At 43.0% G+C, this 13,037-nt stretch overlaps 1 long non-coding RNA gene across 1 annotated transcript in view; it reads left to right on the forward strand.

Moving 5' to 3' along the window:
- LOC114674428 (uncharacterized) overlaps positions 1-13,037 on the forward strand; it is a 253,722-nt gene that overhangs the window by 217,266 nt on the left and 23,419 nt on the right. Inside the window, exon 4 of the long non-coding RNA XR_013412216.1 lies at positions 11,052-11,136. This is a non-coding gene — a long non-coding RNA (uncharacterized LOC114674428). The remainder of the gene's footprint in view (positions 1-11,051; positions 11,137-13,037) is intronic.

Consider the following 13,037-nt stretch of genomic DNA (forward strand, 5'->3'; position numbering starts at 1 on the left):
TGAGTCTGAAATTAACTTGCCTTCCTGCGGCGGGAAAGAGAGCCTACCCATAATATCATAGCATCGTATGTCACCTGGGGCGATTTGCTTCTCCATTTCTTCACATGGCTCTGGAAATCTCCTTAGTCCAGCCCTCTAGGCCATGGGTCCTTAACAGAAGGCATTTGATGGCCAACATAGGGTTCCCTGAGATATTTGGAATTTCACACAAAATATGTACAATATTTGCATGATATGGCATGGCTTGTATCAGCTCCTTAAAAGAATCTATACATCTCCCCCCAAATTACTTACTTAATTAAAATGTTAGGAGTCACATACTTACTGTGGAAATGAAGAGTGATCATAAACTGAGGGTACACAGAAAAATGCTTTACTTTATTCTAAGTCATGAGAGCCAAATTTGTTACACCAAAGAAAATTGAAGCAATAGATGGAAGTTGTTCTCACAATATTTTTCAAAGTTCTAGATGTACCAGAAGTGGTTCCACGTCTTTTTGCATACTTGGTCTCCTTTGCTGCAAAGAAAGCCAAACTGAAAATCGCGGCATGTAAGTGTTATACATGAAGACAATGGGGCTCAAAAGAGTGGATGTGTGCCCCAGCTCTATCAGGCAATCCTGAGCTGAATCAGATAAAAAGCCTTCAACTGTAGGGCTTGTTTATCCAATGGAACTTCAAGCACTTATAACTGCTTTATTTCCCCTAGTTTAAAGACCAGGGGAAATTGAACCCAGAGGAATTGAGCTTCCTGCCGTTGTCCAAGCAGCAGTGGCGAGAGCCAATCAGGCCCCGACACTTTAGTTCTGGACCTACATGTAAATCCCCAAACACTACTTCTTCCCCATAATGACAGTCACCTTCCCTTTAATTAAAATTCCCTTACAAATGTAGACATTCCACTTTTACTAATAATTACTCGGAGAAGATTTTTAGCAATCAGCACTACATAAATATCTGAACCTCCTGGAAGACCATCACAGCTGCAGCGTCCCCCCTTCCTCTAATTTATTATTTATACACCACCGCAGATAGACATAGCTCTTTGTGGCAATTAACGTGGGCCTTCCAGTCTCTCCTCTTGCGGGTTCAGGCTGCAGATGAGCATTACTGCTTCGATCACAGTTACTATTAATTGGAGAACTCTCCCTTCTCTATAAAATATGTACTACTCGAAAGTGCGATTAAACCGCCCAAGGAACATGAACTGCATGTCAGGAGATGTATTGTGAGGGCTCTGGATTTAACAAGTCATTTACCCTGTAATTACGGGGGGTGGGAGAATCCTCTTAATGGGGCAGAGGATATGTTGCCAACAGCAGGGGCTCCAGCTCCAAGTTCAAATGACTTCCCCAAGATAAAATGAACCACAGGCTAACAGCAAATGGCCCAACACACCTCACTGTTGTTTTTATTTTTAATACGGTCAGAGGACTAGGAAGGATTCTTTGGCTCATGAAATCCCTTGGCCTAGCTCAGAAGAGCAAACTTCCCATTGATTCATCATTTATTTATTTTTTTCTAAATCACAGGCCTCATCTATGTCCGATGTTTTTCTTGAATCCAGACCCTGGGACATCAAGGTGAATGTGGCATAGTCTCAGCCCTATGGAAACAGACCCTCCTGTTTGAGTGATGCTGGGTCAGTTGACCTTTGGGTCACAAAGTGAAAGGGGTCATTCTGGAGAAGACTGTGAGCTATGGGAAGAGAAAGAAAGAGGAACCACCATCTTCTTGCAGAAGTTAACACTTATACTCCTACAAGGAAGATAAGAATTGTTCAAGGGAAAAGGATCAGTGAGGGGGATTGGGGCTGAGGAAATGGCATTTTCAAAGGCAAGTAAGGCAGGGCATCAAAGCCTATTTAGGATTGTCAGAGAGTCGATTTGGGAGGGTGTTGGAGGTTGGTTTGTGTGCTAAAAGTGTGCTTAAGGAGGCTGGTCTTTCAATAAGCCTGCAACCAAAACTTACCTTCTTTTTTCTTATTGATTATGAAAACTCTAGACCCATGCAATTAACAGGCTACCCTTTGCACCAAAATTCTCGGAACAGGCCTATGTGGAGAAATTTAACCTGTGACTAATATCATGGGCTCCTAAGTTAAAAATTTGTAACACAGTGCCAATGTTCACCACCAGAATCATGCCCATAGAGCAATGGGACTACCCTCTCCTCTAGAGGCTTTGTCTTCAGACAGACTGAGACTGAGGTTCAACTTCAAACGTTAGCTCTTACTAACTGTGCGATCTTGGGCAAGGTATTTCATCTCCCTGAGACTCAGATTCCATCTCTAAAAAACATAGAGAATGTTCATGACCTCATGGTCATTTTGTGAAGATGTGATAAGCGTTAGAAAATGCTAGAATCTTGTCTACCCATGGCATCCCTGAGATGGTAGGTATTGTCCTTAGGCCATCAAAGCATTGCCTGTGATCAGGGTTTCCGTGTTTTGTTCTCCAGATAGTGCAGGTAAACACTGCTATACTCTTAGGGACTTGGGAACATACCTTAACAATACCACTGCTTACAATATTCAGAAAAGGAAGAAATTATAGCGATGTGCTTAAAAGAAACACATCTCAATAAGACAGTCAATGTGTTCGATCAACTTTTCTCCGGAGGAAGCTTTCTCAACTTGTCTGTCCATTGGTATGACTTTAGGGTAATCAAACATTACATATGCCTAAGCTCCACCCCAGAAATTGTGATTTATGATTTATTAGTTCTGGGTACAGTGAACAGAGCATGGGCAATGGTGAAAAAACACAGCTTTAAAGGAGAACAGTTTAAACACATGTTTTAGGATGTCTTCCTCCTTAAGACACCCCACCCACATCCACTTTTTCTCATTAAGATGTGTTCCTTTTAAGCACATGACTATAATGTCTTTCTTTTCTGGGGACTATAAGCAATGATACTATTAAGCTACAAGAATATGGGTGCAAAGAGGAGACAGGTCTCAGAATATGAACTTCTTTTAAAAGGTTTGCCTACAGTTGACAACAATGTTGCTTTCTGAGATCCCTGGATCTCCTGTTAAATCATTTGGGAGCAATTAGTAGGCCGGTAATAGAATAGGATAGGATTCTCAAAGTCAAAGATTAAGCCCAACATCTCAGCTTAACACAAGGTGTGTTTCTCATGCACACAAAGCTTTGTGGGGACTGGATGCTTTTCCTCAATCTTGTTTCTGTGCCAAATAGAATGCTTGCCCTCCAAGGTCACTGTGGCAGAAGAGAAATTATCATAGAGATTTCAAAGGTCTGGGCCTGGCAGTAGGCAACTGTCACTGTTACCAACTTAAGGCTAAGGTAGACCAGGAAATAGGTCCTTCGTGTGCCCAGAAAGAGGAAAGGTAGAACAAACACAAATCAGTTAGTCTCTGTCACAGGCAGCTGCACTCACAGGCTTTGACTGCTGCGCCCCAGGCATTCTTTCATCTCATGAATCTCAAACTTTTATGTCCATGCACTCAGATCTCTCTATCAAAAAACCAAACCAAGAAAAACTAATGATTGGGAAGCTGAGGTGGGCAGATCACAAGGTCAGGAGTTTGAGACCAGCCTGGCCAACATAGTGAAACCCCATCTCTACTAAAAATACAAAAACTTAGCCAGGCATGGTGGTGGGCACCTGTAGTCCCAGCTACTCAGGAGGCTGAGGCAGGAGACTCACTTGAACCCGGGAGGCAGAGGTTGCAGTGAGCTGAGATCACGCCATCGCACTCCAGCCTGGGCGACAGTGTGAGACTCCTTTTCAAAAAAAGAAAAAGAAAAAAGAAGAAAAACTAATGAAGAATAATGCCCAATGCTCACACATGGACAGAAATGGAAATCCTATTGTACTAGTTGTCTAGAGCTGCTGTAATAAAGTACCACAAACTGGGTAGCTTTAAACAACAGAAATATATTTTTGAATAGTTCTGAAGACCAGAAGTTGGAAATCAAGGTGTCAGCGGGGCCAAGCTTCACTGAAGCTCTGGGCTGCGTCCTTCCTCAATTCTTCCTAGTTCTGGTGCTAGCTGGTAGCCTTGGGGTTCCTTGGGTTGCAGCTATATCAGTTCAATTCCTGCTTCCATCATCACACAGCTGTCTTCACGTCACCTTCCATTGTTTTATGTGTCTGTCCAAATTTCCTCTTTTTATGAGGTCACCAGTTAAATTAAAATAGAGCCCGCCCTAATGACTTCATCTTAACTTGATGAAAGACCCTATTTCCAAATAAGATCACATTTTGAGGTACCAGGGGTTAGGATTTCAACATATCCTTTTTTGGGGGGTGACAATTCAACACATAACACCCACTTTTCTGAAGATTGGCATCCGTAGGCTTTAAGGCATTTTAGTCTCCATCGAGCATGAGTTAAATTCATGCAAGCCATAGCAGTGGTGAGAAACAGCATTATTTGTATGCATTCCCCATGCTTATGATGAATGCCATGGGCCCCTCTGCTACTCACCATGTGGTCAGCCAAGGGCCACAGCCCTCCTTCAACCCTAGACCTAACATTCTCAGATGAGTAGAATAAAGACCGGAAGAAAAGCTGAGTAACTGTTTTCTATATTTGTGATGCAAATACAGATACTTTTAAAATCCCTTCTTTATACACTCTGGTTGTTTTACCTCCAGGTTTCCTATAATGCAAAAGCATTGCTTCGGAATTTCAAAATTCAATAATGATTCTTTCCGTTTCTCTTACTGTCTTCCATACCCAAGATTCAGACCTTGTTTCTGGCCCTCTGCTCTGTTAATTGATCCTCCGTTATGGCTGTTCATTTCATATCATTCTGTGGTCCACTGAAGTTTACGAGTGGAAACTTTCATTGGATGTTTTTGCCTATCACATCGTTTCTAGCATGTTTCCGCACCCTGAGTTGAGAGTGTTCATAGGTAAAGCAATCAGACTTTTCATGGCTCTAAACCCACAGCAAACATTTGAAACTTCTTCTGGATTGCTCAGTGCTATGACAGGTTGTGGACTTTTAAGCCAGATAAGGACTTTAAAAAAATATGAAGCTCTTAAACAGATGCAAATGAGAGGTTTCAAGTAGGTACGAGGGGTAGAAACAGAAGTGTAGCAAATATCTATTCACTAGTGTCATTGGGGGCATTGTTAGGAATCTTTAACCTGAAAATCTGAATAAAGTAGAATTATGTGTAATGGAATAAAACAAAGAAAACAAAATAAATCCTGGGAGAAAATAATTTACTTTCTGACAATAAAGAAAAAAAAAATGGAACCAACCAGGTATCTCTGCCCTAAATCAGGGACTTGGGAGCATGATAGGAAAGTGAGGAAGCTTGCTTCTCTCTTTGAACTGTCAACCGATTGTTTTTACAAGACAAACAGCAGCTGCTCTGCCTTGTCAGCAGCCTTCAATGCAGTCTCACCTCTAATAGGATTGAACAAGCCACTCTGCAGTCCCACCTCCAACCTGGAGAATTCCTGTCTCAAGGGACTCCACCCATGGCCTGGTAACAAAAAATGCCCCTTGGCGCTATCCTCAAGGTGCATTTGAGTTACCCCTGACACTGAAATTTGCATATATCCCCAGACTGCTCCTTCCATGCCCTTGCATGCCTCTGGGCCCTGGAGTCTGCACTGGTCTTGCTGCAGCCTGGGTGCTACCCAGCTTGAAACAGATGCTACAGTCTGCTTCTTGGGAGGCGATTGTGCCAAGTGCCTGAGATTTAAAATGACAGGGTGTATTTAAATGTAAATTTGTCACTGAAGAGCAAGTCTTCACTAGTGGAAGTTTACCTCCCATAATCTGCAAGTTCTCTCTGCAGCACTGCTTGGGGTAAGGCCAGGGTCCCCACCCAAAGAAATGCAGACTCTACTCCATGTGTTATTGTTTTGAAGTGGACAAAGAGGCCATAGACCCAGAGGAGGGGAACACCTCCCACCTGGGGGAAACTTTCATCATGTTAATATTGACCCTATTCTAACCCTGATGTTTTTTGTTTTGTTTTGTTTTTCCTAGTTGAGAGAAGAGCATACATACACAGATATTCTGATGTGGACAGGCCAAATCAGATACACCCTAGCATACACCTGCCCATATGCACACAAGCACACATTACACACCCAACTCTATGTGTTCATCCACACGTGTGCACCTAAACATAAGTGTAGACATGCTTACGCATGTGAAGCTGCAGGAAGCAGTGCTGAGGATTGTGTATGGGCTTTTGACTGTAGCTGCTGGGCTCCAGTCCTCCCTCTCCTAAGCTATGCGACTGGGAGCAAGTCATGTCACACTTCACTTGATAAGAATATTGCCTGGGCTTGGTGGCTCATGGCTGTAATCCAGCACTTTGGGAGGCCGAGGTGGGCAGATCATGAGGTCAAGAGATTGAGACCATCCTGGCCATTATGGTGAAACCTTGTCTCTACTAAAAATACAAAAATTAGCTGGGCATGGTAGCACGCACCTGTAGTCCCAGCTACTTGAGAGGTTGAATCAGGAGAATTGCTTGAATCCGGGAGGTGGAGTTTGCAGTGAGCTGAGATTGCGCCACTGCACTCCAGTCTAGGCAACAGAGCAAAATTCCATCTCAAAAAAAAAAAAAAAATACCAACCATGCCAACCTTTGGTATTTGTTCTGAGGTTTTCACATGAAAAAACATGGAAAGTGCTTAGGACTCCAGAATGCCCATTCAAGCATTCAAGTTACTATCATCATCATCATCATCATCCATGTATTTCCACCTAGGGACACCAGTGAGCAAGGAAGCCTCTGAGCTATTTGTTCTAGTGACCCTTCTTGCCTGGAAAGCTCATCCTCATGGAGCTGGCAGCCAATAGGAAGTGGAAATTGCCTCCGACAGACTGACAAGTTGCCCAGAAAGGTGGGATTGCTGAAGAATCAGAGCCCAGCTTCTGTTTGCATGCCCAGCTTAAATACATAACAGCAATAACACAGCCTCAACTGCAAAGAATAAAAGAACTCAATCTGTTTCTGCAAATTAGCTTACAAATTTTCAAACTTTCTTTGCAACTATGTTGGGTTTAGGAGAACGACCCTTATTACCCAACTATTATAAGACTAACTTTTGTACTGAATGTTGAAGATAGAAAAGTGAAAACACTTGCCCTCTGCCCTGCAGCAGGGCATACTCTAGTGAGGGAAGCAGCGTCATAAATAGCTCACGATGGCAGGTTACATAAGCGTTTCTATGAGTTAAAGTCATGGAGTTATTGAAACCCAAGGAAAGGGGTGTGTTACCAATGAGGGTGGGAGGGTGAAGAAAGTGCCTGAGGATGGCTTTACAGCAGGAGTGAGATTCTAGCTGGAATTGAGGGGTTGGATAGTCACGGGAAGAGTGAGGTGGGGATGGTGTCCCTGACTCAGGGAACAGCGCGTGCCAAGTCTGGGATGAGCTACTTGTGTGTAGCTGCAGCTTAGGGCTTGCACATGGGCAACCCAATACTGGGAAGGCAGGCAAGGGAAATGCTGTCCTTTCTCTGCCCATGCCTGAGTTAATCAGGTGCTCCATGCAAGACACCACCCGAGAATGGAAAGTGACCTTCAGCATTGTCCGCGGTGTCTTTCCATGATCTTGGTTGTGTTGTCTTTAAAGCTCGCCTCTTCTGAGAACTTTTCCCTGCCTCCTGCTTACTGTGCCTTTTCCACACATTCATGTCCTCATTGCTTGAACCAGGTGTGCATGGAACATGTGAATGTTACTCCCATCGTATACCCAGAGACACCATTTGAGCTCAAGGAGCTTGCGTTGAATGGAAAGAATTGAGTCCTTTTTAAATGGCCAATTGCTGTAGGGGGAAAGGTATTTAATTGGCTCATTGTCTTTTTAAAAAATTATTATTAAAAGCATTCAAAAGTGCAGCTCAATGTAGAGTTGCTGCACACCTTTGCAGTGTCAGGAGTAATCCACTCCTCTCCTGAATGCCAGCTGTCAGCCTCATCAGGAGGCACAGAGCCTGCTCCCAGAGCAGCTGGGTAGGGGCACAGGAGCCTCCTTCCCTCCCACCATGGAGCAGGAGGACAGGCCTTCTACAATTGTTGCCTTCACAATTGTGAATTCAAATAACCCAGTTACATAACCCAGCATCTGTGATGGTCCATTGTTCTGGCCAGCCCTCTCGGCTTTTGTCCCTTCCTCCGTGCACCAGATCCTGAATGTTCACCCGTTACAGGGACCACGCGGTACTCTGCATTCTTTTTTATTTTCTTTCCCTCAGTTGAAATGGATCTTTGCATTCACCAGTTATTTACAAATATTCCAGTTTCCTCCTCCGCACTGGGCCATGATGTTTCCTAACTTGTTAAAATTAGAGGGCTAGGGGTATGGGGGCATAAAGGTAGAAATCACACTTGTATGATAGCTCTGTAAATAATATATACTTGGAGGAAAACAAGCCAAGTTGCCAAAATTGGTAGTTAAGTTGCAGGAGAGACTGCAGTCATTGTCTGGGTGTGGACGGAACCCTCCTTCTTTCCCTATATGGCAGATTTTATGATGTCAGGTTGCACCCAGCTCTAATTAAAAGATCCAGTTGCCCTTGTGTGCCAGGGTGCTATTTTACCTTTAGTATCTCTCTCTTTTTATTTTTTCGGTGACAAAACTATTTTCTTTTTACATTTGTTTCCTCCAGAAAAGGCATGATAGAACTGAACAACAACAACAAAAAAGCCATAAACATGGTGCCCCAAGCTAAGTAACCTTTAAAAAACAAAAAAAAAAAAGGAGTAATACCCACTCAATTGAAACAGGGGCTTACTTGGTAGGTTTCTACCTTTGGCTCCTTGGCAAGGCCTAGAATGAACAGTTGTTGTGAATGAGGCTACTGCTGAAGTCTGGCTTTGTCTACCTGGGGTACCGACTCTATGGTTTTGATTGAATTGAAGCTCCTGTTATTTAGGGGACCCTCTCTGAGGAATCCACTCCCTGAGTCAGCAGTTTAGATGGCCAAATTGGCCATGATCCCAACATTTCCAGGAGCATCCCAGGCCGAGCCATGTGGCTCTCCTGGTTTCCAAGTGGACTCAGTATTTGGGTTATCCAAACATTTCCTTTAGGGTGTGGTTCCATATGCCATGGTCTTGCGTGGGAATCATCCATCAGGTTCACAGATCCAGAAATGCCTGTGATCTGACCTAGTACAACGTGTGGCCTGAGTTTCAAAACCTGAGAGCGATGTTAATGGTGGTGATGTCTTATCTCCTTCTCGCTGGAGTTTATTCACTCATGAACCCACCCAGGTTAAGATCACATGTACAGATACCACTCACTGAGTGATCTCTATGTGCTGAACAGTGAATCAAATGCTTTGAGTCTTACATCATTGGATTCTCCCAACAACCCTATTATTATCCCAATTTTATGAAAGAAGACACTGAGGCCCAGAGTGATTGATAAAAAGACTTCAGGCCAAACAACTCTTAAGGGAGGAAGCTGAACTTGGACTCTGGGAAGCCTGATGCCAGAATCTGTGACCAAAAGCAGAAACCTCTAAGCCTCATCCATTCGTTTCTTCAGGAAATATATTTGGATCAATTTTTATGTTTCTTTGTTTGAGAAAATGTCAAACAATGTCCCTTGATCCAACAAAAAAGATAGAGTGAAATCACATATAATGAAACCAATTTTGTTCTCATTAACATTATAAAGAAAGTTGAATAAAATGGTGTTATTCCAACACCTGCTTTATGTTGTTTCACTGAAAGTGGCAGTTTCCAAGAACCTATAGGGACGTTGAGTGACAACTTAACTTTATACTGAAATGTGATCTTAATGGAGATTGTCTTTATCTTCTATTTCTACGGAACAAATTACCACAAACTTAGAGATTTTAAAGAACAATAATTTACTGTCTCACAATTTCTATGGATCAGAAGTCCAGGTAAGCTTGGCCAGATTCTCTGCTTAGGGTCTTAAAAGCAAAAGTCAAGGTATTGGCTGGGTTGGGCTCTTATCTCCATGCTCTGGGGAGGAATTTGCTTCCAAATTCATTTTGTTCCTTGGTCAAATCCAGTTCTTTGCAGTTGCAAGGACTGAAGTGTCAGTTTTCCTCCTGGCTGTCAGCCGGGACCACTTTCAGCTTCTAGAGACCTCTATTTGGTCCTCATTACATGGCCTTTTTCATCTTCAAAGCCAGTGATGGCTGGTCCAGTCATCCTTATACTTTAAATCTCACTGACTTCCCTTCTGCCTCCAGTTGGTGGAAATGCTCTGCTTTTAAAGGGCTCACCTGACTGAGTCAGGTCCACCTGCACTTTCTCTCCACATGTTAACATCACCTAATTGCATCCGCAAAATCCCTTCACAATAGCACATAGATAAAGGTTTTTCAATAACAAGGGAACCAGAATCTTGGGGGCTGTCATTGGGATTCTGCCTAACACGAGGTAAAATTGAGCACTGGAAGCTGGGTATATGAGTGGGGCAGAGAGCAATGTCAGGGGGGCTATGATGCACTTAGATGTCCCTGTCACATCCTGCCCAGGCCTCCACCAGGTGGTCTTATCATCATAACCGTGCTTCTTATCTGTCTGCTGGTCTTCATTTCCCATTTGTAAAAATGGGATACAATTATTCAACACCTCATAGAGGTTTTGAGAGAATTAAATGGGGAATTAAATTAAATGCTTGTAAAAGGTTTTGCACAGTATCTGGCATGTCATGGACGTTAGATAAACATTGGCTGTTATCATTACTATTATTATCCGTGATTATGTAATTAAAAGAAACATTATTCATGCTAATAAAAAATGTAAAAATAAATAAAGGGATGGTTTTTAAGCTCGTTTTCTAGGACAATTTAGAAAGTGCCTGGGTGGGCAATTTGTTTTCAGGGGCAACCACCTAGCTTTTACTCTAACTGCACATTCCTCCAGGGGGCAGTGTGTCCCACCCAGGAAATCCTCAGAGCCACCATGCTCTAGGGATAATCAGCATAATAACAATAGCAAACTTACATAGGGCTTGCTGTACACCAGGACTCTGCTAAGAACTTTCTGTATTTTGACTCAATCTTTCGCTACAAGTTTGTGAAACAGATACTAATATTGTTCCCTTTTTACAGTTCAGGAAACCGAGGCTCAGTAACGTCTCACAGCTCCTAAGAGGCAGGAGTGCAAACTCACCCAAGCCATCTGGCCCAGCCTCAGGTATTTCTCTCTCCACTTCTCCTCTCCTGCTCTTGTTTATCAAACCACTCACTTTTCCAGACCATACCCAGGTTGCTCATTTCTTCCACGTAGCCTGCCCACTGCCTGGGATGCCACCTCTCGTGTTTCCTCTTTCTTCTCTGTTGGCCTTACATTTATGCTATAATGCATCTTTTCTTTTTGAGATGGAGTCTCGCTGTGTTGCCCAGACTGAGTACAATGGCTTGACCTCAGCTCACTGCAGCCTCCACCTCCCAGGTTCAAGCAATTCTCTTCCCTCAGCCTCCCAAGTAGCTGGTACTACAGGCATGTGACAACACGCCCGGCTAATTTCTGTATTTTTAGTAGAGATGGGGTTTCAGCATGTTGACCACGCTGGTCTTGAATTTCTAACCTCAAGCAATCCACCCACTTCAGCCTCCCAAAGTGCTGGGATGACAGCTGTGGGCCACCGTGCCTGGCCATCTTCTTAAGTTTTAATGGGCACCCAAATAGCCTGGAAACCAGCTTTAAAAGAACATACTAATTCAAGTAGTTTGGAGATGGAGCCTGAAACTCCGCACTTCTGATGAGCACCTAAAGAGTCTGGCTGATCCATGGGCGATCTTGTGAGTACCCAGACTTATATGGACTATGAGCTCCATGAAGGCAGAGATCATGGCTGTCATGTCTCCATTTTCTCTTCTATAAAATGGGCGTAATATCACAGTACTTTGTCCCTAGTTTAAGTCAACATTTTAAAACAAATGATGGAAAATGAGATTCCTTCTTATCCTGTTTTCTAATTTTTCCCTTTCCCTTTCTCTTTTATACACACACACAAACACGCGCACACACACACACACACTGCTAAAGTCTCTTTTATCTGAGTTGTTTCTTTCTCTTGTATAACCTCTGGGGATCTTTTTAAGTTCTCACAAAACCTTCATGGCTCTTTCTCTCTGATATTTTTAGTAATGAAAGTTCGCTTTTTAAAGTTGATTATAACCTGATTCAGCATCAGCCTGCAAAAGAAAGCAGGGAATCAAAGCTTTAAACATGAAGTGGAATTCACTGCTCGACCTTGTTGGGAAAGTTCTTGCTCACTTACCTTTCTCCTTCAGCCTCTGGTCCTTAGGTTGAGCTATCTTCGTCTTTATCGTCTCTTCCTCTGATTCTCATTTGTATTTTCTCTCTTTGATCCTGGATTTGTCCTTTGTCAGCTGTGTCTGATGATACAGCTCAATGATTGCATCTTAGATTGTCCCATTATAAACTACTTTCTTCTAGCTATTTTCAAATGTGTGATAGGTTAATGTTAACTATAGTCACCCTATTGATCGCTATAACACTAGGTCTTATTTCTTCAATCTAACTGTACATTTGTACCCATTAATCAACCTCTTTTTTTTTTTTTTTTTTTTTTTTAAGATGGAATCTCTCTCTATTGCCAGACTGGAGTGCAGTGGCACGATCTCAGCTCACTACAACCACTGCCTCCCAGGTTTAAACGATCCTCCTGCCTCAGCCCCCCAGTAGCTGGTATTACAGGCACATGCCACCATGCCTGGCTAATTTTTGTATTTTTTGTAGAGATGGGTTTTCACCATCCTGGCCAGGCTGGTCTCAAACTCCTGACCTCAGGTGATCCACCCACCTCGGCCTTCCAAAGTGTTGGGATTACAGGCATGGGCCACTGCAAGCAGCCTAATCAACCTCTTTTTATCCCCCACTCCCACCCTTCCTGGACTCAGGTAACCACTAACCTACTGTCTGTCTTCAGGAGATCTACTTTTATTGCTCCCACATATAAGTGAGAACATATGATATTTGTCTTCTGTACTTGACTTATTTCACTTAATATAATGACCTCCAATGACATCCTCATTGCTGGAAATCACAGGATTTCATTCTGTTTATGG

The sequence above is a fragment of the Macaca mulatta genome, chromosome 20, assembly GCF_049350105.2.
Source record: "Macaca mulatta isolate MMU2019108-1 chromosome 20, T2T-MMU8v2.0, whole genome shotgun sequence".
Lineage (NCBI taxonomy): Eukaryota > Metazoa > Chordata > Mammalia > Primates > Cercopithecidae > Macaca > Macaca mulatta.